Source organism: Atheta coriaria, unplaced genomic scaffold (genome assembly GCF_025399875.1).
Source record: "Atheta coriaria isolate IRGN ID8LTWV9N9 unplaced genomic scaffold, Caltech_Dcor_3.1 hic_scaffold_9_pilon, whole genome shotgun sequence".
Taxonomy (NCBI): domain Eukaryota; kingdom Metazoa; phylum Arthropoda; class Insecta; order Coleoptera; family Staphylinidae; genus Dalotia; species Dalotia coriaria.
Genome location: NW_027045451.1, coordinates 1,787,608 through 1,813,372, shown reverse-complemented (window position 1 = coordinate 1,813,372; position 25,765 = coordinate 1,787,608). Strand labels below are relative to the sequence as shown.

Here is a 25,765-nt window from a genome sequence, read left to right as displayed (position 1 = left end):
AGGGTGAACCTTTAAAAGGCGGATTTTTTCTTTCTTTACTTTTACGAGTTTTTGGTTAGCTCTTTGTGTTCACCGCTTCGTCTTTTGGCTTATTTAGACTTTTTCCTCTGTGTGTACTCAATTTTTATACAATATGTCTGAAAATATCCAAAGAAATGATAAATTTTATTATATTTTTTTCTAAAAAGACTTTAATTAAGTTTGTTTGCTCGGGGAAATATACATTTGAAGGTTACGCAATGGAAAATGTTATGTTGGTTGCCTATGTGATCACATTCAGATTGACTTCGCGTTGCTTTATTTGCGCACCGAGTTCTTTTCTGTTCGTGCACGTCTGGAGTTATTTATTTTCTTCGCGATACGCGATAGGTTTCGGTTTCAGTGTCGATGCGTCTTTCGCATGCTTCGATTCGTTACAAGTTTCCACAACCAGTACGTGTGCTACGTGTACGCCAAACAGCGCTCACCGATAGGATAACAAGTTTTCTATCTATGTACATCTTTCCAAGTTAACATTTTGCGTCTGCCGATAATAAATGAAAATAAAAACATCCAGCGAATATATTTCTGCGTTGATTATGTGAATTTCTTTTATTAACATCAATGAATTTTATTCCTTTTCGTTCGCTACTAGTGCTGCGCTAATTTACGAGTATTGCCGATATTTTGTTTAGCGATACAAGAATGCGTTTTATGACTGATGCTTAAGTTAGGTTATGACGGGCGCACAGGTTAGGTTATGTTCGATGCTCGATGAATCAGTGCTTTTATAGCGGCGCGTAAAATCAAACAAAAAGGTCGCTCGTAAACGCAGCGGCGCGACATTTAACAGTTTATTCATCTGTACGCTTGCACATCGATGGAAATCCCTTCGACTGTTTCGCACAACAATCGCACCGAGCTTAATATTGATGGGAATGATTGCGAACGCGCATAAAATGCGGAAAACGATCGTGAATGCCTCAGAAAAGAAGAAAAAAACGTAAAGCATCTAAACTCCTGGGACATCTTAGAAAATCCATGGCATAGAACTAGTTGAGAATTAAATTGCCGAGAGTTTGTGCGGAGGCGGGCGAAAAACGCAAAGAAACTAAATAATGTCGTGTCTGTCCGTTGGATTGGACAACACACCAACACTCACACACATACAGGGAGAGTCGTTGCAGTAAATCTAATAGTAAACTACAAGCAGAAGTTTTATTTTATTACTATTACTGTGCTATTACTCTCGTACAGGAGAGAGCGTTATTACATCCACCGCGTGCCATTATTGCCACCCGGGTGGATAGAGAAATGGTGGAGGCGCCGGGCTTTCTTCTACAAATCCATCAAAATTCTTGACTTTTTTTAGTGTATTATTTATAAAAACAATAGTAAATGATTAATTAAATATAATAAATATTTTTTTAATCAAAAAAACCTAAAATAACTCCGAAAACTCGTAAATATTGTCGGTGAAAAGTTTGAAGTTGGAAAATAACTAACACAGGGCAAAAGTAGAATGTGGATGTAGTTGTATAGCGGGTGGCAGCGCGCGCGTTTTGAGTTATTTGCGCGCAATATGTTCCTAATTTCTTTCGCGCCATAGTTACCGGGGGCGGCGGCATGGTGCGCGCATTGTGCACCGTGTGCGCGCCCGAAACAAAGACGGACGAGCGGGGCGCTCTCCCAAAGTTAATCTATCACGGAATTATTTTTCCGCTGGTGTAACTTATTGCGCATTACGCGCGAGGTGCGGAAAGTACTAAAATCACATCAAACAAATTACCTAAACTTATATCAAGAAAAATTGTATCATATCTAGTGATTAATCGTTGTGAAATTTGTTGCTGCGTTGCAACACGGCATAAATTTGAATTTATGATTGCCTAGATGTCATACTCATACGCGTATGTTAATGATGGGTGATTTAGAAAATTGGTTGGAATTGAATGAAGAAATCTTGTTTGAGATAAGTTTAAAGAGAAAAGGATGTGGGATAATGAGCCTCACCTTAAGAACTTGAAATATATAACTTGTTTAAGTCAGGTTTATATTTAGACATTGAAAAATATATTTTTTTTCTTTTTTTTGTTGCTGAAAATGCAAAAAATCAAAATTTTTGTTTTTCTGCCTTTGATGTGATTGTATATTTAGATTTTAGTATATCTGATATCTTTGCTGGAGTTGGACTCTTTGGAGATTTGTTCATCTCATTTAAATAATGTTAATTTCCTTCTTTTGCTGCGCTTCCCCGGCGATCTCTTTCAATGGCGGCGCATAAGACAAACAAGACAAGATCCCATTTCGGCTGTCTTTTCGAGCGAAGATTTGTTTAGGGTAATTCTCTAATTATATTTATTACTGACTCCGCCTGCCTTTGCCGAGAGGTACTTGATTACCAAGTAAAATTATGATTGATTAGATTCCACGCTAACGCACGCAACAAGGATGCACGAAAATACATGAAATACGGAATGTTGCAGCAATAAAAACGATAACAGATACCAGCCAAGAAACGCTCCGGGTTTTTAATTAAAACTCTCGACACACCCGACACCTTTGAATGTTAACTGCTCCATTAATATCGTAATATAGATAATTTACAATGGATTTATGAGGTTTTCAACACGTTTCATAAGAAAATAAACGGAATATTTTATAAAAATTAATTAAATATTGATAGTTTGATAAAGATTGATGTGTTTCGTTGGAATTCGTTGATTTAAGATTGTGTTTGAGCGACTTCAGAGATTATGTGTGAATGTGGCTTAAGTACGATAAATACACGAGCGGATTCGATTCGCCCGCCGCGCTTCACTCGTGCTGTTTGCACGCGGTGTTAAGTTATCAATATTTGTTCAGATAAAGAGCAAATAGTTGCGGACCGAACGTCGATGCGATACTTGATGACCTATATGTGTCCAAAACACACAAAGCCTCAAATATACAGTGTGTTTTAATTTTTTCAACCACAAATTAAGCTAATATCAATTAAAACTGTTTTTCATATAAAATTTATAGAAAATTGTGTAAATTTTGATTGTTTTGTGTTTATTTTAATTATTTTAACGTTGCAATGTGTGGAATTGCGGTTATCGAGATACGTGGACAATCCAATGGCGCGAAAAGCGGTTTTCAATGTCAACAGACCCGCGTAAATTGGTAAACAATGTCGTATGCATCATTGTAATGCGTATGCAGTGTACATTTGACATCTAATGCTGATGAATCAATAGGAATCTGCGTTAATTTGAAAATAATCTGTAGTTTTTTTAGTAAAAAATAGCACATTTTATTTTTTACTAAACGTCAATAGATGGCGTTAGTAGTAGTGGTGTTGGAATCTGCTAATAATCACGAGTGGAATGTGTTCTGAATTGTGAAAAGCGTCGGTTTTATAGGTGGAAATCATATTTATCACTGTTAATGGACAATTACGATCTGGATCGGTTGCTATCAATGACCTGCTATTAAATCAAACCGCCCGCAAGCCGTAAATCGTAATTTCTCAAAACATTTTACAAATTTTTTTCGTTTTGGAAATCTGTTTATAAAATCCCCTAAAAATACTCGAAATGTTGATGTTGTGATTATTTGCTCTAAAATGAGCCTAATTCGAAACATTTTAGCGTCAGCAGAAAGCAGTAATTGTTCCTCGCTCGTGTGTTTATCTATCAATAACGTCGGCGGAACGCGGGCGCCATTAAAACGGATTATCGAAGCGAATTAATCAAATACTCGCGCCGTCGCGTATTCGTATTTGAATCGCGTGCTGGACGATTGTTGTGATTGTGCGCGTATTGTCAAGTGCACGTCGCGGTCACACCGTGTTTGTTTGGTTGCGTTCACGTGCGTCGCGCAGAATAGGCAAAAAATCAACGTGCTCGCATGGTTGCGATAAATTCGCGGGGGCAACAAATGTTGCATGAAAATAATTACCTCGAAAATCAACGAATTCCTCTGCACGCGGTTATCTAAAATACGTTAATGCACGTCATTATTGTAATTTGTTGCAGTGCGAATTAATTTCGCTTTGTGCGAGTGTAAATAACAAATACGTTTTCGGCGCACATTGATTACTTGCCCTTGTTGCGTGCGGTGTTGTTGAATAATAAATGCGAATACATGAATTTACGAGTTGGTGTTGATTGATGTGCCTCGCTATTTTGACGATTTCACATTTGTCTATGGATTAGATAATAATAGATCATTTAGTATTTATTACACTAAATTTAACCAAATTTAAAAAAATTTGATTTGTTTTTAGTGGTATTTAGGTCACTTCCGAATCTTATTTTGACGCGTTTGACGAATTTATTCATAGCTTTCCGCAGCAGATTGATTCCAAGATAAATAAACGGTATTCGTGGTAGGTGGCATTGTGCTAGTTCGACGACCAGCTGGGAAATGTTCGCTGCTTTGCAAGCAAGATGTCGGTGTCGGTGTGAAGCTCGGCTCGATTACATCCGCTGGGTCCGCATGCAGCTTGCATCCTGCATTCATTTCTCTTTTTCCGTGCTGCGCGGGCTTAAAGAGCGCTCGGCGCTGAAGAAATGAAAAGAAAAATGGGATCGACCCGAAAGGTCTTGTGGTGTGTAAAGTATAACGCTCGCTTTTAACACTTTACTTCGGACTCTGGTGCTTTACGTTTCTCGGTTACGACGTGTCAGATTTTGGGATTTTTATCTTTTGTAACCCGCTGCACTATTTTCCTTCCGAGTATACAATACTCGACTATTTTTCTGTGTGCAAGAAAAGAAATAAACTCGAAATGTAACTACTAACGCCATCTATAGTCACATAGCATATAATTAAATTTCCAAAATCAGTTTTATTTGAAATCCAGCACAACTGGATTTAGAATTGATTTAATCCTCGAACATGTTTGTATGCTAAAATCGAATTGACAGGGGTGGTTTTCCCTAAATTTAATTAAATGTAAACACCAGCTACACACATCAATCTCTATGAATATTCATGAGCGTTCAATATGTCGAAACAAATCATTAACTCACGATGAAAACCGTCCAATTATAGTTTTTCTAGCCATGGATTACGATTTTTTCCTCTCTTGACGATTTTTTGCGCTGTGCGGCGGGTGCGACAAACGAATTACACGAATTTTAGATCCCTGCATAAGCCTCGCGGTGTGTGCCGACGCCATCAGCGACAGGAAAGAATAAAATGTCACGCGGAAAGAGTTAAAGCCGCGTGCCGCGATGTTTTTACGATGACACCACCTCCGCCGCCGCGTTATATTTCTTCTCGACGGTTCTCCAACTTTACCACGGTTCACTGCGGGTACGGGCCTCGTCTTGCGGTCGAAGTTTTCACTGCTCTGCCGCTTTTTACCTATTTTTACTCGCACGTTTATGCTTTTTTCAGATCTAAGGGTTGAAGCTTCGTTTGCCATAGTCCTCTTTTAGTTCTTCTTCTTCGTGCGGGTTTTTTAAGTTCTTTAATATCCCGCAGACGACTATCGTGTCTTCCTGCCATTCCATCTACACTTATTTCCCAGGTTGGCGGCAGGTTTGCTAGCGCCGGGATGGCGACTTAACCTTGTCCGGTCGCTTTTATCCTTTGTTTTTTATTCGACGTCTATTCAGAGTTTTAAGAGTTTTCCTTCAGGCGCAGGATTTAACAAAATGGACGTTTATCTTATTAGATCTAGTTTTCCAACTGCTAGCTAACTATTGTTTTTATGCCAAGCCATTATTAGAGATTGATGTGAATTTTTGGTATAATACCGGTATTTTAATTTAAAAATATCGGTATACCTATAATACCGGTATTTAAAATTTAAATAATGGATTATTAAGGTTTTTAACAGTTTTTTGGTATAAAATAACCGGTATTTGATAATAAAATACCGGTATTTGATAATAAAATACCGGTATACCGGTATTAATACCGGTATTTCACACGAAAATGATTATATTCTTGAAAATTTACTACAAAATGGTTAATATTATTGTTTAGACTGTTGTCATGTCGTTGGTAAATTTGCGCGAATATCTCTGATGTAAAACGCGGAAGAGGAATGAGTTGGGGGTTGGGGGTTGAGGATTCATTTGCTCGACGCGGCGCCTGGACGGCGATGGCGCGGCAATGGCGTCAACCGAGTGTTTGCCGTTCTCGTATATTTTTTTATTCCATTTGTACTTCTTTGTTATTTTAATTCTATTCATCCGTTTTTCTCGGGGGTTGTCGCTTCGGCTTCACCAGAGCGATGAGCCTGCGTATCCGTACGTCTCTGTCTTGCTGCGTCCGCTCGCATTACGTCTTTGCGTCCATAGTTATTTAGTTATTTACATTGCGCGAGGACATTTTATTCGCAAATAAGGTTTTAGACGCTCGCGCCGGAATAAAATATCAACACCAACTTGGAAACAAAGTGGCGGGGGTTTGTGTGGGGGTATAAAGGGCGCCGGGCGTCCATCCGAAGGGAAAGGAAGCGACGAAGACAAAGGCGCTTTTTCCAGCTCGGGGATTTATAATTTCATAAATAAATTTCTTGCGCGCTGCAAAAAAAACCGAAGAGAAAAGAGGCTTCAAAGTATAGGCATAAACAACGCTCGACGCAATGTACGCACGCTGTATACAAGTACATAATATGATGTAAAATGAGGCTCACACCGCATACAAGATGTGGAGTGGAGCTGAAAAAGCGTGTTGTTGCTGCGAATACTGATATCGGATGTAAAACTCATGCCGGCTTATTGCGCACACACAAGAACAGCGCTTTTTGTTCGAAGGTGGCGCTGGTTTTTGCATAAAGTAGCAAGATTTAACTCTCGCGCGCCGGGGATGGCATTCGAATTCATTGCGTATTGCGAACGCGATTTATTCTCTTGTTTAGATTTTTTTAAGCCGAAAGGTGTGTGTGCGTGTGTTGAAACGGCGGGGAAATTCAGGGATTACGCAGCGCAAACATGGCGCACAAGGAAAAACAACCGCCAACGCACGGAGAGCAAAAAAAAAACAACATAGAAAGACCCGCAGAGAGTAAAATATTCAAAGTGCGTCCGGCACATTGGCGTGGTCGCGCTCGTATTTGTTTATGGTTTAGTGTGCAAATACAATGTGAATAAAAATCACCCTCAATTGTCCCTCGCTGGGATTATTCCATCGGATTGCGTCCAAGGCTACCCAAGAAAAAAATACGTGTTAAAACACTATAGTTTTGTGTAATATTGGTTGCCTATAGTCTCCAACTGAATATTTTATACAACATTTCATTGAATTGCATTAATTATTCGTAAACTGCAGCTGTTAAATAAGCAATGCGAGCAAGGGTAGGGTTGAGTTCGCAAAAGGCGTCGTGTGAAACAATTAGCCTTAATTACTTTACTTGCAGTCGAAATCGAGTGTTCGTTTCATTCGACGCAGACGTGAAACAAAACGATACGGTGCGCCGAGGAATAAGAACGAGAACAATAAATAGAATTGTACTAATGATAATACTTACTCGCGCATCTCTCGAGCGCCAGTCAGGTAGCATTTAATGAGACTAACAAGCACTATAAGAAACAACTAATGGCATACAAGGCGCTGCAAAAAGTACCTAGACAGCGCACAAAAGCGCACCGAAGGAAAAAATCCGCACGAACAAAATAATATACTAAAATATAACAAGCAAAGTACTTAAATAGTTAGCGCTTAAATAAATTTATCCGACGCCTTGTGTGAGATAATTAACAATTAATACCGCAGAGAGTTGGAAAAAATTAAACAATTAACGCTCGTTAATCAATCGCACGTCAAATGTGTGTAATTTAAACTTCAGCAACATCATTACTCATTTGTTGCAACTAATGAAGGATGTATAACAAAAAGAAAACTATTATACAGCGTATAATTAACATTGCATTTTTTTGCGTTGGTGTTTTTTGTTCGATTTGTCGAGGAATGTTTTCCATTTAATGAGTGCAGCATGAACTTCTAATTTGTGCACATTACAAGTGTAATGATAGCGCGCGTGTGCTCATTATAAATCAATTTCTACTTGTGAAACATGAATAGTCATTAATTTTCATTCAGTATCTTTTTGTTTGCTTCGCTTGGCAACTGAAGCTTCACACATTTCACGCTAGGAGGCGTACACTTTTTTTTTTCGAACTTTAATTCACTTTTTCTCTCATATTTTACTCCCTTTTCTAATATTTGCTTCTTGGTTCGACTTTACGACGAAAAAAGAATTTTTTTAATAAAAAAAACTTGGAGAAAGTTTTCCCTCTGCGGAAAATACGCAAAATGTGGGCGGGAAGCAAAATTTTTCGAAAACTTTGGCCGAAAAAGTTAATCTGCTAATGCTAATGTTTTAACAGAGGTTTGAATCAATGCCGGAGGAAACCACGAAATGAATTTAAGATTAATATAATTATTTTCGTGAAATATAAATAAATTTCGTTTGCGTAATTCGACGACATGAAATTAACTGATAATTTACAAACTTTGAACTAGCAAACCATAAAATTCAGCACAGATAAAGCAATTAGTCGTCGACCACACAATTTAAAAGCTCTTCGGCAAACAACGCATGCTACAACACACACACGCGTATTAAACAATCGCTATTTTATTACTTTTATCATGGCGGCAGCGCGCACTGCAACGCTAATGCTATTTATTAAGCCGTGATATTTTGCTGCAATTTACAATTACCTAATAGCCAGCCGTCTAGCGTATGCAAGCGCGGCAAAGCTTCATAATTGCATCGAATAACGAACGTTTATTTACTTGTTTTCGCTGTGACCGCGCACGGCGAGCTACAAAATAAATAAACACATATCAGCAGTGACATTCATTACAATTAATTGTAATCTCAGCGATCCGATTCGTGAAATATTCACATTTTGGAATGTTTCTACACTAACGCCATCTATGCATAATGCGGTGAACTGAATTATGCGCTACTGGGTTTGTTTTATTTACTGCGGGAGTATTTTGAGGACAATTAATAACTTTTCGCATGTCGACTGGTTTGTGGTTGATTTACCGTAACATTATGCATACCTTTGTCTCTTCACTCGCGTAGAGTGAACTAATGTCGGTTTTGCAAAGCGCGGAATGCGTCGCGTTTCAATCGTGCGGTTGACGCGCTAAATTTGCATCTGACGATAGCTGCTGCATGCCTATCGCAATCGGCGCGCATAGGGCTGATTTGCGGTTATGTTGACTATGTGAGCGGCAAGCGCATGCGTCGATTAACTTGCGCGTTGTGCTCACTGAGGCGTGCCGCAACGATGAATAAAATTACACCGATATGCATAATATGCACATGAATTTAATTAAATTAAATAACAAATTCGATTTGTTCTCTACACAACGACTACTTCTCACCTGGAACGTGAATAAGATCATAAAATAGAACAATATTTCTATTTGATATCAGAAATATTTAAACTTAACCTCAATTTGTGTGATTTTAATGCGTTGTGATTGTGATATCGCATTCCATATTTCGCATAATTTACATTCGCATAATTTTTATGACTCGCAGCAGCGCAGAAACAATGAAAACGCGTCTGCGCGCATTTGACTGCCATGTTTGGTTAATTAATATATGAATGTGCGAGCTCGTTGGCGTAACGACTTCCTGAAAAAGCCAATTTGCTGCGGGCCGACATCACGCATTACGCAAAACGCGCTTCCGCCATCTTTATGCGCCATATTTCGCGATGCATGACCTCTAAACCCTTATTTTGAGTGCGTTGTAATCGTCATGGCGCGAACATCAACTCATTAAAAAGTTAATTTATTATGAAAACAGCGTGTTACCGTCGCAGGCTGTAAATTTTTTGCATTATTAATGTTATTAACTCATGTTTGGCTGTGTGTGTGGTGTTTGTTTGTTTGTAATTATAAGGTTGGGGTGGTTTTTTTGAAGTGTCAAGGATCACAGTGTAAATTAATGACAGCGGCCTGAAATCACATGATGTTTACGCGCTCTTTGCGGCACGTATATGCATATTTAAGGGATGATATCAGCGCGTCGAAATTAACGAACGCGCGTGAACAAAACGCGTAATAATGATAGGGCAGCCGCGTGTATCTACTAATTAAAAGCCCAGCGTGCGTTAATGACAATGTCGCAAATTTCTGTTTGACCATCACGCCGGCGTAATCTTTCGGCTTGCATGAGCATGTTTAAGTAATATATTAACTGATTAAATTGTTATTACGTTTTTTTTTTACTTTTAAAGCATTTTTCACGTTTTTTAGTCACAAAAAGTGGTAATTTAAACATGGACAAGGAAAATCGTGACTAAAGTACTTTAGCCACGGGTTTTAGTCACGTGGTGGAGTTTGCGCATGCGTATCACATAACTAAACTTTGTTAAACGTAAATTCTCACAACTTTAAATTAATTCATCGCGTGTATTTAGTTATTTAAATTTGTAACCAATATAACCTATAAATCACTTAAGATAAGTCGCCGAATAATTTATTCCGCTTATCTCTGATGTTGCATCGTGGCGCGGTGTGTTCGGTGGTTCGATGCGGTGTCATAAATATAAACAATTTGAATAAAACGATCGCGATAAAAATGATTTACGCGGCGCATCCGCGGCGACGACGCTAAATGCACGCGTTATTCAAATTCGAAGCGCATTTAAATATTTTCGTGTTAATTAAACGTGTAAATCGTTATCGTAATGAGATGCGTGTGTGTCCCATTGCTCTGCCTGTACTTATCTCATCACCTCTTTGGTTGAATTCAAGGTAATACCTCAATCAGTCTTATCACAACTTGCTTCCCGTTTGGGAAATAACAAGTTTAATGAAGTTGTCCAGCAATAAATTAAATTATCATTAACGAATTAATTTAATTATATTTTTAAAATCAAAGCTTTTTATTGATTTTTTTTCTAAACTATTGGATGATAGATGGCGCCACTTCAAATATGTGATTCTCGTCGATTAATCTAATAAGATTTAATTTTTTTCAAGGTGCTTTTCAATAAATATGTATCGCATTATTATGCATCGAAAAGCACCCTTTGGGTTTTCTTCTCCTTGGATAATTTCACTTCTTCGTAAACGGCGAGAAAAGTGTTAGGGGTGCTTGGCTCGCCGGCACAAGCCACACATAATAAATCAATATCCCGGCCAACATTAATCAAACTTTAACTTTTGCCGCTTGATTAATTCCCCAGCATGTTGCTGCTCTGCACCACGCCGGACCCCTCTCGGCGCGAGCCCACATTACACAGCAATAACACCAGCGCGGGTGTGCGGAGCACAAAAAAACACACCACCGGCGAAGAGTTGTGAAAGTCTCGCTGAAAAGTGTGCATACTCAATAGTCGTTTTGTAGCAGGCAGGCAACCCAACATGCATGATGTAATGCGCGTAATGTGATGTCTAATATCGTCTATCAGGCGCTTTGATGGTACAAGTAGTGAATATAAACACCTTTACATCAGCATGGATAAAGAATGTGCTCAAATAGAGAGCATTTGTTAACGTCAAACTTTATTTAACTTTAACATGAGGTGTTTACTTGTATTAAAGTAAAGCTTTTTGATCAGTGCTGTCCTGCCCTGCCTTGCTTTTACTCTATTGTTGAAAATACAAAGTTCAAAGTTCTAGTAGTCTAACTCCAACTGATAATAAACACTTTCTCCGAATTCACGTTTTCTCTTTGGATCAAGACGCACTCTATAATGGTTGTTTTCAAATTGCTAAATAACTCGAGTCCATCTTCAAGTAGTACTGAAACCCCAACTCTAACATCAACTTTCAGTCCCCCAAACGTCCAGGGTTCAAGTTTCGCTGAGGGGGCTTCGGTATGTTGCGGTAATGCGGTCGGAAAATGCTGCGAGCATTCGATAGACGCCTGATAGCAAACCGGGAAAGGGTGGATACTGACCGCACGCAGGCAAATAAGCAACCAAGCAAGCATGGCGGCCCATCGTTTCAACAATAACACAAACGCTCTGAAGGTTCTCCTCATTCTGAACCACACTGTTGCGCGCTCGCGTGAGACAAACAATTCTTTATTGAAATAGTTTTGCTTTTGTTGTCCGACTGCTTCCTGACAGCTCAGCGAGAAGTATAAATTACGAATTACGATAATTGTGAGCATTGTTTGCATTCCTTGAATATCAAGGCGTAAATGATTGTTGTTTATCATTGAGGTGTGACATTTAAATTAGTTATTGTGTTCCAGTTCTTATAATTTTAGAATTAAATTGATTTACCATGCGAGAAAGTATTAAATTTCAAAATTAAAAGGAATTTTAATGAAAAATATTCATAAATTCTTGATTAATTGAATAATTTGATAAATACCGGTAATACCGGTATGCCGAAGTATAACCGGTATACCGAAATACCGGTATTTACCTATGTATGTATTAAGTTTTTTTGAGTGTTTTGTAACAATTTAGAAATATTACGCAAAAAGTGGTTGATTTGGGCCCCAAGGCAACTCTTAGATGTTCAAAATTTAATCCCGGCATTAATCAAACAAAATGTAATATAATATGCAAAATCATGTGTCGCATGACAACGTGTCGTGTCGCCGGACACAAAACGGTAACTTTTGTGCAAAACATCGCAACTATTATAACCGCCCCTTCAGCCCTTACGCCCCAACGCTGGTGGTTTTGCCTGTGGCTTCGCGAACTCAAACTAAAACTAAAACTTGTTTCATTTTCGTATCAGCGCGGAAAATACATAAATAATATCATCACTTCGGCGCAACTTTCAGCAGGCCACCGGTAGGGCAGTTAATTACACCAATGAAAATGCGGAAAATTGCAGGTTACTTTAATTATTAACTAGTTAACATTACTACGTCAAAATATAGAATATTTTATAAAAAATGTGAGATGAGATTCTAGTGGAAAATAATATTATGTAAAAGTTTTAATTAAATTTATTTTTATTTGTTGAAAAGTTGAATTTTGTCGCTTATTTTTATGGCAGTTTTATTTTTTTGCGAATTTTGTTTGTGCTTTAGAACAAAGTTTTTTTTATATTTTATTTTGCATGTATAATATTTAATGCCTGTTACCACAGTTTATTTTTATATTTATGACGGGGGTATTTTTAAAGCGGCGTTTAATTAAAAATTAAACGCAGATTAAACTTGTTTGCGAAACTTTATAATTGTGGAACTGGGACTGGGGAGTGCGTCCTGTTTTCACATTTTATTTTTTAGTTGGCTAGACTACGTTCAATGATTGTTTTATTTTGTTTTTTAATGCACTTATTTAACAGCAACCACCTCAAAACGGAAATAAAATAAAACTTGACCATATTGTATGTTGAAGAGTGAATTTATGTATTCAATCACGTTGCTATATGGTAGTTGACTTGTGGAACTGCTGGGCTTGTTATATTTGTGTCGCGCGATTGTTATGATTACGTAATTATGTTGTCAAACGCAGACGCACTCTTCCTCTCGCTGACGGGCTCTCCGCCGCCAAGTTTCCGTGGAAACTCACAATCACAGAGTAACATTCACATTCCGTACTCTATAAGCCCTTTCTGATATGTGTACATCATCATAGAATATTGATATTGATATTTACATCAATATTTGGTCACGTTTTTCACCGTGACATATCAATTTATTTTGATACACAAAAACATTATTTTAATATAATAAAATAAATAAATTAAAGTTTGTGATCAAGATGAACGTCGATGTCTCGTCGGGTTTGCATTCGCCTTCGTTCAGGAAGCATTTGCCTTGACAGACTAATTGGGGTAATAATTTAAGGATGCGCCGGCTAAGTATAAAGTAGCCTGACGGGGCCGCATCAGGTTTTTTTCTCTACCTGCCCATCCTTAATAAAAGGACGCATAGTAAAGGTCCGTGCCAACGCAGACAAAGAACGGACGTCGAAAGGGATAATCTAATGAAAAGTGAAAGGGAATGCGAAGGCGAGTGGATGGTAAATCAGTATTAAATTACAGCGCATCCGAACGACGAAGCTGTGATTAGATTTTTATTTGTTTCGTATTATGTTCGGTATTCGTCGAAAAGTATATCTCTAAACGGCTTTGTAAATCTAAATCAATTAGCCTTCGAAATGGAGAAAGGGGAATTTAAAACTGCGCCCAGGAAATTTGGTTTCATTTTTCTTTTCTTTTTTCTCTCGTCTGAGGTTCGTGGAGAAATATAACTCAGTCGTAAATTCAGTAAGCCACAGTTAATAACAATGCAAATCAGGCGGTTTTGCGAATGGCGCACGACGTTTTGCAGGTTGCTTCTTACAGCACGCGCTTTTCCGGTTTCGTATACGCGTATAGAGACGCTTTTTAAAGCCGCAGCCTGGAAGGGATCCATCCCCAAGGTTGTGCTCGCACTTTGCGTGGCGCATCTTTGCCTTCGTGTGATGTTCGAGGATGTTTTTCGTGTTCTCGTGTTTCCATGTTTCGGTGGTGGTTGTATTTCGAACGAATGCCGGGTTTGGAGCTTTAAGGAAGTTTTGTACGCTAAAAAGGTTAAAACCGACGAGGCACATGTCGACGCAACGCCGGCGAACGCAATTTGGTCGTGATATAAACAAACTGGGCTCCGGAGTGCACTAGTTGGGGTGTAATTCGCCAGTCTATAAGGGATGAGGGATGTAAGGAGCACAGCACAGCGCAGGGACGCGACTAAAATGCGGAAAATGCGCAAAACACTCGCGGCGCTTGTTTCGCAACGTGTTTTAAGATTTAAGCACATTTCCTGACTTTAAATGTCTACACGCGCACACAATTTAATCCTTTTTCATCCCTTGAAACATATTTTTGTGCTTTCAACAACTCTAATTAAGATTCTTTTATGTTTCAGGTGAGTTTTCAACTTTAAATAAACATTTCGCTAAATGTAAGTAATTTTTTGCGGAGAGTTTAAAAACATTTTTGGTCTTTAAAAGTGAATGAGCGGGTTTAAAGTAATTGCCAATTGCCATTATCAACTCGGTGATAGTATGTCTTGCTAAAACGAAACGTACGTTGCCGCAGCGCGGCCTCACCGAGCGCGCAGCGAACGCACAAGAAGAGAAATTACAATAGATTTACATATAAATTGGATGTATTACATCAAAAGATGGATGACGAGCGGCGACGCCGTGTTCTGCGGCCGCGCATCACGGAATTTATATGAATTTTATACTAAGACTAGTTTAGTTACCATCGTTGGCAGGTGTGTATCATTTCCGGATGGGAATTTCATAAAACACACCGAAAATGAAAGTGAATTTCATTTCAAATGCTTCTAGGTATTCAACGATAGATGGCGTTACTTTGGCACTGAATTGATATATAAATAAGGTTAGGAAGTTCACAAGCCAACGTGAAAGTGATTGATTATGGATTACTTTTTACTTTATCAGTTGTCCTCATCGATTTTTTCGTCTTTCAGTGCGGGGTTTTTTGCGTTTCAATGCAAGTTTTCGTTTCGTTTGCGTGTAGCTTCTTTACTTCTACACTATTTCAATAGCGCTGCGGGTATCTGAATGGTATTTGAATAGGTATATTGAATTTTCGAAGCGTTGCGAGTCGTTTTTCTCGCGTTTTGTCTTCGTTTTATTCGAATTTCACTTTTTCCGAACGCACGACGCTTGTTTTTTTGTTGCCGCAACCCCATGATGAACGCGTTCACAGCTCGTGGCGAGTGCGCTGGCACATAAAGAATTGGCGCCTGGGTCGGCGAAAGGATAAGAACAAATTGGAAAAACAACCCGTCACACACGCGCCGCGCAGACAAAGGAAAGCGTGTCACTGCAGGAAACTGCAAAAAGTGAAAGTTTCCCCATTGAAGAAAACCACCCACAGACACATTGTATGCAATATCGATATAAGTGGGGGATGTAATGTATGAATTTACACATGCACCCTATAAATCATCACTCGGCAGGTTCCCAGCCTCCTCCTGGGACAGCGTAGTTATTAGTTCACGTACTTACCAAATTCATCCTTGCATCCCTCGAACATCCTTGGACGTATATAAATATGTCATAATAACAAAGGCGTAAGGGATGTGAAGATATCTAGACGTTTTTTTTTTTTCGTCGTCGCCTAGATGGAAAAGTCAAGTTAAAGTATTGTCCTTCAGTGAGGCAGTGAGCAAGAATGAGAAATAACTAGTACATGTAGCTGTGGGGGTATGTGAGAAATACGGGTGGGAAAGAAAAACGAGCCCGGGACGATCGCGATCACGTAACCGTTCCAATCGAATCGAATCCGAGTGGGAATACCGCGTCAGGTCGGCCGAGAACATCCGCGAAAGGTATACGAACGCAAGATATCTTCAAGGGTGGTGGGGGGTTTCTTAGAATGGATGGATAGCCCGAGCGGAAGGGTTTTCCCAGACGCGTCGTACACCAAAGCAACGGCGACGTCTTTATAATATCGGCGAATATTTGCACTGGGGGTGGATTCCACCCCTATTTTCACATATGTCTATATTTTCACGATTGATGATCACATTACGTTTTAATCTTTAAAAATATGACAACGTACACAAATCTACATTTTATTCGGAAGTTAAAAATGTCAAATATAGATGGCGTTACTTGAAAAATTTGTCGTATGGGTTTATGAAGTAAATTTAAAGGAAAAATACGTTGCGCAAATGACGCCATATAAAATAACGAACAATAAAAGCTAGCAAAGCGGATCGCGCAATTGCCAGCGCTGGGGGTGCGATAAACAAGGTGGAAAACGTCGCCATGTCACGTCAATAACCCGCGTTATAAACCTCGCGCCATACGTCGACATCATCGACGTCCTCCAGACTTTATTATCTCTTCGCTGCAGAACGTGGAACGTGGAGCGAATCATGCGTACAAAGAAATCAAGCATGGCTGACATGAGAAAATCACAATTTTTCAGCGTTTTAAAATCATTCACGGCGTAATTTATGTTTTATGCGCATATCAACGAGTTGCTGAAAGTCAAGGCGTGTTTCAAGCGCCATTAAACATTCATTTGCTTCAGTAATTGCAAGTGGAACTAGAGAAACTAATGACGAATTGAATTAAATAATTTAGTCTTTAGTTTTGCTTTGAATTTGCTGATAAATAGACACATTCAGTAGGAAATTAGTATTGCTTCAAAACGTTGTGTAAGAGTATTTAAATTTGCGCTACGATGGCCGGAAGTCACTCTTGTTGAGTGCGACATTAGCAGTATTCAGCGCAGCGTTTAAACGACTTCACCAAACGAGAATTATTCATTTCGTTTTGGGCACCGAACGAAATTCCACACAATATTTACAAAGCAACGTCAATACATGTCCCTGTTTTGCTAGGGGGTAGCAAAACGTTGGGTGACATTTGATACATCGGCTAAATTTCAACCTATGTATACAGACTGTTTATATAATGGTGTATCTGCGCATGCGCGGTAGCTCTAAACCTTATAAAACCGTTAATTTTTATATGAGACGTGATAAACAGGTTTTTTTTTAGTGAGAAATGAAATAAAACAGAAAAAAAATGTTTTCAGTGTGACTTTGATGTAATAACCGGTATGTGAAAAGCGTGATTTGCGGCGGATATTCGCCCGTTCGCTGCGCGACAATCGAACTAAACGGACATGAAAGACGCGCAATTAACTCGATTCGCTGCGCTCGTATGGGCTCCCGGACGAAACTAACCCTCGCGCGCGCGGATCCGGATGTCGATTTCCATCGGTTCCGCTTCGATCGTGCTTCGGCGCGGACGCAATCGGCATGCAGCGATGCGCGATGCATGCAACTTCGATGTGCGGGCGGCGGTGTTGTGATTGTAGGTGTGTTTAATCAAAGCGCGTGATGACAAGTGACGCATTTAAGTATTGTTTAATCGCGACGCTGGACAAGTCAAATAGTGACACGCAAACACACATAATGAGCATTCTACTGGCGAGGCATTAAATAAATTTCAATTTGATTTGGTGACAAATCGAGCACTATCAATAAAATCAACTCGCTCGTTTTTCATTACTTTAAAATCACAATCGCACCCATACAGTGAGCAAAAAAGAAGGAGGTTTCATTTTAATCTTCGACATTTTTCACTTTAACACAATATCCTCCTGATTGGTTTCCCGCGCGCCCGCTCGTTCCATTTTCCAAATGGAAATCTATTTTCCATCGGTTTGCACAATTGCTGGTCGTTTGCTTGGGTCATTGATTATTTTTATTCAACGCTCGTTTCATTCGTTTAATTTTCGCCCCTCATCATCACATCCGAATTGCGTTTGCAGCGGGCGGAAGGGCGAAAAACCGTCCGGCGCCTCGATTCGAAAACAAAAAGCTTGAAGCGAACAGTGAAAAAAAAGGCGAGCACAAAGTGTACGGAAAAGCCGTGCGGATCCAACGCGCCTGTATTTCTATTGTATTTTAATGGTTTCATTAAAGCTTTCCTTTTCCTTCGATGAGTTCTTTTGTCTTTGCGCATTTCTTGCCGCGGCGACATTTCGCTACGTCTGCACAAACCCATTTCGACCCAAGGAGGTGGCGGTAATCATGATATTTTTCAGTTTTTTTTAGTTTATTGTATTAAATTTCGCCATTTTGACAGTTTTAATGCCTTTTGAGGTTAGTTTCGAGTGCACACACACCATTTACGCAATGATTATCAGTTGAGTGTGTATTCGACGAAGGAAAAAGGAAATTGTGTTTGCTAGCACACACACGTCTATTGTGGCATCAGAAAGCGCTGGCGTTTTTCGCTTTGTGCGCGCTGGTCTTGCTCGTCGTCGTGTCTTTTGTCGTTCGCGCGCGCGGCCTGCGCGGCTTCCTCCACCGCAAAACGAATTTATTGCGTATTGTGTGTCGTCGACGGCGCGGCCGCATTATAATGATTTCCTTTGCACGTACGCGCATAAAACGTGCAACAAGCAAAACGTGCAATATTAGATAATTCCTTCTTATATACCTTTATGTGCGCAGACGCATCCAAACTACTCCTTGAGAATTCACCCCGAAAATAATAATTTTCCACGGGTTCTAAAACCGGCTAATCCCTACTACTATATTTGAAATAAAAGAAACATTTAACGACTGTTGAGGAAGACAGTGAAATTGGGACGCCTGGGAATATAATATAAACGTAAAGATGTTTCTGGTGTCGAAAAACAAAGAGGAAGAGAAAAATAAGGAAAAATTGCGGCCGTATATGCAAAGTATCCCATTCCCACAGGACTTTCATCTAAGTGAGAATGTCACGGCGATTCCCCAATGAGTGATTATTACCACCATTTTTATACAGTTTTTCCTCTGTTTTTGTGCATTCCACGGGTGATTTCTCAACATTCCAACCTCAAAACACGCGATTCGTGTAGATTTACATTTTTACAACACGCCCTCTATATGTGCAGATGGCGCTCATTATGCGCTGTACTTGAAATCTTCCATTTTGTAGTTTTCACAATACGGAAACGAGCTGAATGTCTCGAAACGACACTCGCAATGTTTGTTCAACGTACAACGTACGAACATTGAACATAGCCCGGAATTGGAATACGCCAGTTAGTGCCACGTTTCACCTTGTTTAGCTCGCGCGCGCGTTTCGACTTCAATTAGTAATGAAGAGCAAGAGGAGCGTCGTCGGCGCCATTGTGCGGGGAGCGATGTCACCGGAAACAAGGCAATTAGTTAAATTGTGTATATGTAATCTGCTAATATAATCTGCATAAAATTACTATCCAAAAGTTGGCCATGCACACACGCGCTTGACTCTGCCCCCGAATGAACAAAATTTAATTGAATTCAACGCAGAATTTTACAAAATCAAAATTTTAATCAAATGAAGAATTTTCTCGACGTTGGTTTGCTTTAATTAACACACAATAGTTATTCGTGCAGTTGTCGTCGTGTTTTCCGCTCCATGAAAACCCGACTAAAACGCCTTCGCATAAATAGAGACACAAGCCACTGGAGGGCTAAGCCAGCGAAGGGGCGATGGGGAATTGAAACGAGGATGAGGATGCGTTCACATCCACTGATTACAGCTTCTACGACAAGAATCAACAAGAACAAAATAGAATACTGCCTAGCTACCTACAGGCGTGGATGGAAGCAGCCGGAAAGCGCACTGCAACGTAACGCAACGGTTAATTGAACATCGTGTGATTAAATTAAGCTGCTTTTTGTGCTCTTGTACAAGTACACTTCTGAAAAGCCATTCAACGGTGCTTACATATACATAATATGTGTAGTTTAGAACAGCGCCATCTATGAGTCAATAGTTTACACTATTTTTTCTTGTTTTGTTTGTTTTCCTACGCAATATTACTCGGTATTGCTTTCAATTGCGTTTAGTTGTGTGCCGGAGGCGGCTAGGAGAAGTAAATATAATAAACTAACAGCTTTCGTCCTTGCGGCGCATTGATATTGCGTTTTTTTTTCTTTGGTTGGTGTATACGTTCGATCTAATATCACCGCTCGATAGATAGCTGATGGCGAAAGTATTGTTATCTTAAGAGCTTCGGCACGCGCGCGCGCCCCCTGCCACGACGAAAGGGCTATCATCGCGCGTTTGCCGGCGGCGATGCGGGAAGGAAAACGGCCGAAAACGATCGGAAATCGCTTCGAACGGATGGGGCCGAAACGTTCAAATAAACCACAGGCATGCGATAATAAAACAACCTAAAGGACCCGTGGCGGCAATCCGGGCCACTCAGGACCTCACGCATCTGGAATAAGACATCAACCCTTTCTGACACTTGTAATAAACACGAAAGTTGCATCAAATGTTAAAAAAATACTTTGGTTATTTCTTACTAGCTAAATGAGTTGTAATAATTAATTCATGACTATGAGGTAACTTTACGGGAAGTAGTATACTCGTAATCATAGCAGGTCCTTAATTAATTCTTTATTCGTGTCCTTTGCGTGCAAGTGTCAATTAAGTCGGAAAGAGGACAATATTACCAAATAAAGCGTTTTACTCGGAAAACTTTGCTCTTAATTTGCACGCTTACTTCCTCATTTGTCCTTCGGCTGAATGAGGGATTATCCTTAATAAGGGCCACGAGTATAACCTGAAAAATGTGCGTTCGGCTGAATTGTAAGTGTTTTGTCGTATAAATGAATGTGGAACAAGAGTGCGAAATGCGTAACACGGCTGGAAACAAAGACTTTTCGAGGAGTAGGAGCAGGACGATTAGAAACTGCGGGCGTTTTTCGGGGGGGCGCGTAAAACGCGCAAATGTCTCTCGGGGTGTGTCGTGCGTGCACACGCGCGGGTGCCTAATGGCCTCGCCGTAAACGGGTGGCAGTTAAAAATTAATTTGCGTTTTTATCCCACTCCAGGATATCCAATCCTACTATATGTTTCATAAAATAAACAAAAAAATATTACTTTTTATAATAAAATCATTAATTTTTAATTTATTTTATTATTTTATTAGTTTTTGTAGTTTTTAATTATTTTTTTTATGAAAGCTTTCTGAAACACTTTGTATATTTTATGTTCCTTCATTTGGTGTCAGTGCTAACCGAAACATTATACCCGCCATAACAAAAAGTATAATAAGGGCGGGTGTAGGAAGTTTTTTGGTCGCGGCAATATCATCGGAAGGTCCTTGGCGCGCCAACCCCCTAATATCCTTATAATTCGTGATCCGTATTCAGGGGCGCCTCGCCTTCTGTTCGGCTCAGCAAATTTTTATCGTTCACCTTTTAATATTACTTTAAAACGAGCCTTTAACCTCGAGGAGCTGATGTATCAATTTCAGCTTTTAACGATCTTTCAATAGGCTATATTCCAATATACACAAAATACTAATTTTTAAATATAAATTATTTTCGAAGGATATCCTGATTCCTAACAAAAAAAATAGTGCTTCCTAAGCACGACTTGGCTATTAATTGCAAAGATAAAAGCACTGGGAAGAAATTTCAAGCCTCGGATGAACTCGCGAAGCAAACGCGTTTGGGAAACATGAAAGGTTCTTCTCTATAGACTATAGAGGGTGTGTGGGCGAGCGCCAAAGAGATGGTGAGATGGTTCAGAAAGAAGTTCTCATAGCACTCGTCTCTCCACGATCGTATCGTTAAAAGATATTGTCAATTTCTTAGGTTATTTAATGGAATTAGACAACGTCCGCCCAATGCGAGGGGTGCGCAGATGTGTAATGGCATAATTAAAGATTTTATAGCGGGGGTGTCGCTTGTACGCCGGGGCATTTTATGAAGTCTTTTGAAGGTGAGCATCATAATTCGCCTGCTCACACTTTGTGATCTCTTCGTTTTTTTTATCGCGTGGAAGTTTTATAAGCGTGAGAACATGCAGAAGGGTAACCGTAAAAGACACATACAGGGGGAAATAATTTTTAATTACTTTTTTTCTCTATAAGCAAATCATCAAACAGAAAATCAATTTATGTTAAATATCGACTCGCGTATCTGAATAAATATTATGAAAAGTCGATTTTATTTACGTTGGGACGCAAAAACCAGGAAAAAAACGTAATCCGCCGAACTAAAAGCATTATACTAATGGAAAATACTCATAAACCAACATGACGTATTATTCTTTGGAATAATATTTTTTTTACACGTGTTTATTATTAATATGATGATAAAAGGTGTAGGTGAATATTTGAAAGTCTGAATTTTTAAAAATTTGCGTCGAAAATTTTAGATTTTACGATCACAATAGTTTATGTTTCGTTTATGCTGATGTGGTGTATCGTGTGGGTGCGTTCAACCCACTTTACAGCTCCACTAGATTACCGCGCTTACCCTCCTATCCCGGTTTCCCAGTCACCCGCCGCGGCTCGTTTCGTCCTCATCCGAAAGCAATTGCGCTTATTTACACTTTAGCATATCTCCGCGCCGCCACTAGGCCCTATAATGTGCGCTTACGTGCGCGCACTATTCGCCGCCGCCGCCGCCACACATGATGAGACGAAAAGCGTTCTTCCAGAATTCGTATCCCAGCGGCGCGCGTCGAGTTTCGGTTAAGCGGCGTTGTTAAAGATTCCGTGCGCGTCGTATCTTCGAGTTGCACACGAGGCGTCGATTTTCTCTTCTGCAACACACAACACACACACACTGTGAAATATATATATATGTGTGTATAGTGGGTTGCTGTATGGCGCTATCTTCAACCGCAAGCGCTCTTAGCAGGTTAAACAATAATTTTTACTTGTAACGCCATCTGTTGAGTTATTATTTTTAGGTTATGTATGTAGTTATGTTTTAGTTTAATTAGTAGATAAATATAGAAGCAGTTTGTGCTAGCCGAGCTCATGATAATGGCGCCCGCATGACTTCCGCTCTGAAGATGTCGCCACAAACGACGCATAAAACGATAGATAAGCGAAGCATTAGCCACCAACAATGACTCATTCGTAAAGTTATTATAAATTAGCTGCGTGCGGTGCTATTGTGCGATTATTTCCAACGCAACATAACCTAGTTTATGACCTGCCGTTGTCATGTGTGTTTTCATTTGTTTGACTGTTTCATTTGCTGTCGTTATGGTTGTTATTGTTTTGTCGGTACGTGACCGGCGCAGGAATAAAAGTAAAGCGAGAAGAGGCGCGCAAGAAACGCGCACGCCGGGGGGCGAGTAAAAGTGTCATATTTATGAGGCTGCATTTCTCTCGCCGACCGGAAGCATCGCCGGAGCATGCCGGAGCCATTGCACCCAGCTGAGGTGGGTACGTTCGGGTGGCCCAGTTTTTCCATAACAATTTGCCGTTTGGTCGTTCCACCTCGACACGCGTATTCGTTCGGTAACCCTTTTCCCCACACGGTGGAAGAGTAGAGCTCCCGGCATGCACACACACAGCACTGGGTGGCATTTATCCACAATATTTATTGTTATTGTTATGGCATTATTGTATTATTTCGCTTTCAACTACGCTGCGAGCGTAGCTTTCAACGGCATGGCATCCATTTTGGCCCCGGTGGGTACTGGTACTATACTCATCTGACTTGGGGGATGGTCTGTGGGTATTTGTGTATATTCTGACATCCATTGGGCATTGTCTGACCGAACATTTACTCCTGCATGAATTTGAAAATGCGTATTCAATTGAAATGAGGATTTCCAACCCTTTTTCTTTATATTTGTAAACATGCATGATTATTTGATTTTTGATCAGGGGAGAAACCTAATCCAAAGCGGGTATGTGAATTCTAACCCTACTTTTTGTACCTCTCCCCCAAAGGTTTCATCTACTTGATCTTCTCACCCTTGTATGCATTGAGTATTGACTCGAGTTAAAATCAAATAATTCCAGCGGTTTGCGTCATGTGATCATGTGTGTGATTGCACAACAATCCCTTACCGCAATGCTGCGTCTCATCTTAACCCTCCCTTGTCTTCGTCTCGAATGTCTAATTCGTTTGATTGAGTGTCTACTACTCTGCCACTCTGGTTGGAGAGTCTCCGAGATCCCCCCGAGACTCCCCACGACCCCAAGAGAGTCAATAACTTCAGCCTCAACGACGAAACCACGTCAACTGATATTACTCCCCAGACTAGTGGACTAAAACCCTGACTAAAACCTTTAGTCGGTTAGTCTGCTACTCAAATCAACCACTTGCACTTAGCAACCAAGTCCTGGACAATACAATCCAACTTGTAGGAATGTCTATACAAAGTGTTGGATTGTAACTAGATTGATGGGGGAGTTAAAGGGTCAATAATGAACCCACTAATTGATTCCTCACTTCTTGGAACGTCACGTAATCGACCAATTTTTGTTTGTATCGTTTCCAGACTACGACGTATCATGTTGCGTGACTGGTCTGTCTCTTACATGTCGCTGGTTTGTTTCCAAGTATTAAGTATCAAGTTGCTCTCCAGCCCAAAACAAATACATTTCTTCTTCTGCTAAGTTTCAAGGGTTTACTGATTGTTGAATACAATGTGTTGAAAAAAGAATAATTTATTTGAGTTGATATGACCCAGGACCCAGTTTGGGGACACTCTGTATTTTGCATGAAAGAGAAGCTCAGGGTGAAACACAGCTGAAAGGACTCTCTTGTCGAGGCAAAGGGACAACTGACCGATACAAGGCGCTGCGGTCTGCAAATACGCTCCGTTTTCGTCATGTTAAATATTTAACTAGGACGAGTGATAGCAGGACCTTGCTGTGCTAGGGCGACAAAGGATTGTTCTCTTGTCCTCTTAGCGACGACGTCCGTTTGAGGATTTGTCGGATAAGACGAAACTTGCGACTGAATGTTCATGTTCAAATTCTCGCCCTCCTTCAGATGTCGTTTGTGTCTTGTGCTATTAATGAACAAGTCCCGCTGACCACTACCAAGGGCATGTACATTAAAATATCCGATTCTGAAGGGATCAATGCCATTCCGGCAATTTTGGGAATTTGGTGGTTGGTTCAATCAATCAGAAGTGGAGACAATCCTTCATCAGTGGAACTTGTACAGGGGCCTGGTACTAATTGAATTGTTTTGACCAGTGTTCGACTAATGAATGTTGACGGCTCATTAATCGACATTCCCCAAATGTTACTGATCATTACGAAATGTGCAAGGGGAATGTGACTTGTGGTGCAGTTCCGGAAGTTCTAATGCACTTTTTGCAACAAAAGTAGGGAGTGGTTGGCATTGCCTCATCGCTCGGCTCATTGATGCTTTTGTGATATAAAGTGTGCTTGAGCAAAGTCGAAGTGGAGTGACTTTCCGGCTGCGTCGGCTTTCTAAATGGCTCCCGGGCGGCAATTCGTTTATCAAGTCGTTTCAATTATAATCGAATAACTTTCGACGCTTTTTCGCAGCGGGGCGACGGGGCAAGATGGCGGCGGAAGGTATATGCAACGCGGGCGGACCTTTCCCAAAAAGCTTTTTTTGTGTTGGCTGGGC

General features: G+C 40.1%; 1 protein-coding gene across 5 annotated transcripts in view; it reads left to right on the top strand.

Annotated features, from left to right (window-relative positions):
* Positions 1-25,765, top strand: part of LOC135798587 (hemicentin-2-like) — a 120,930-nt gene that overhangs the window by 7,366 nt on the left and 87,799 nt on the right. The window lies entirely within an intron of this gene.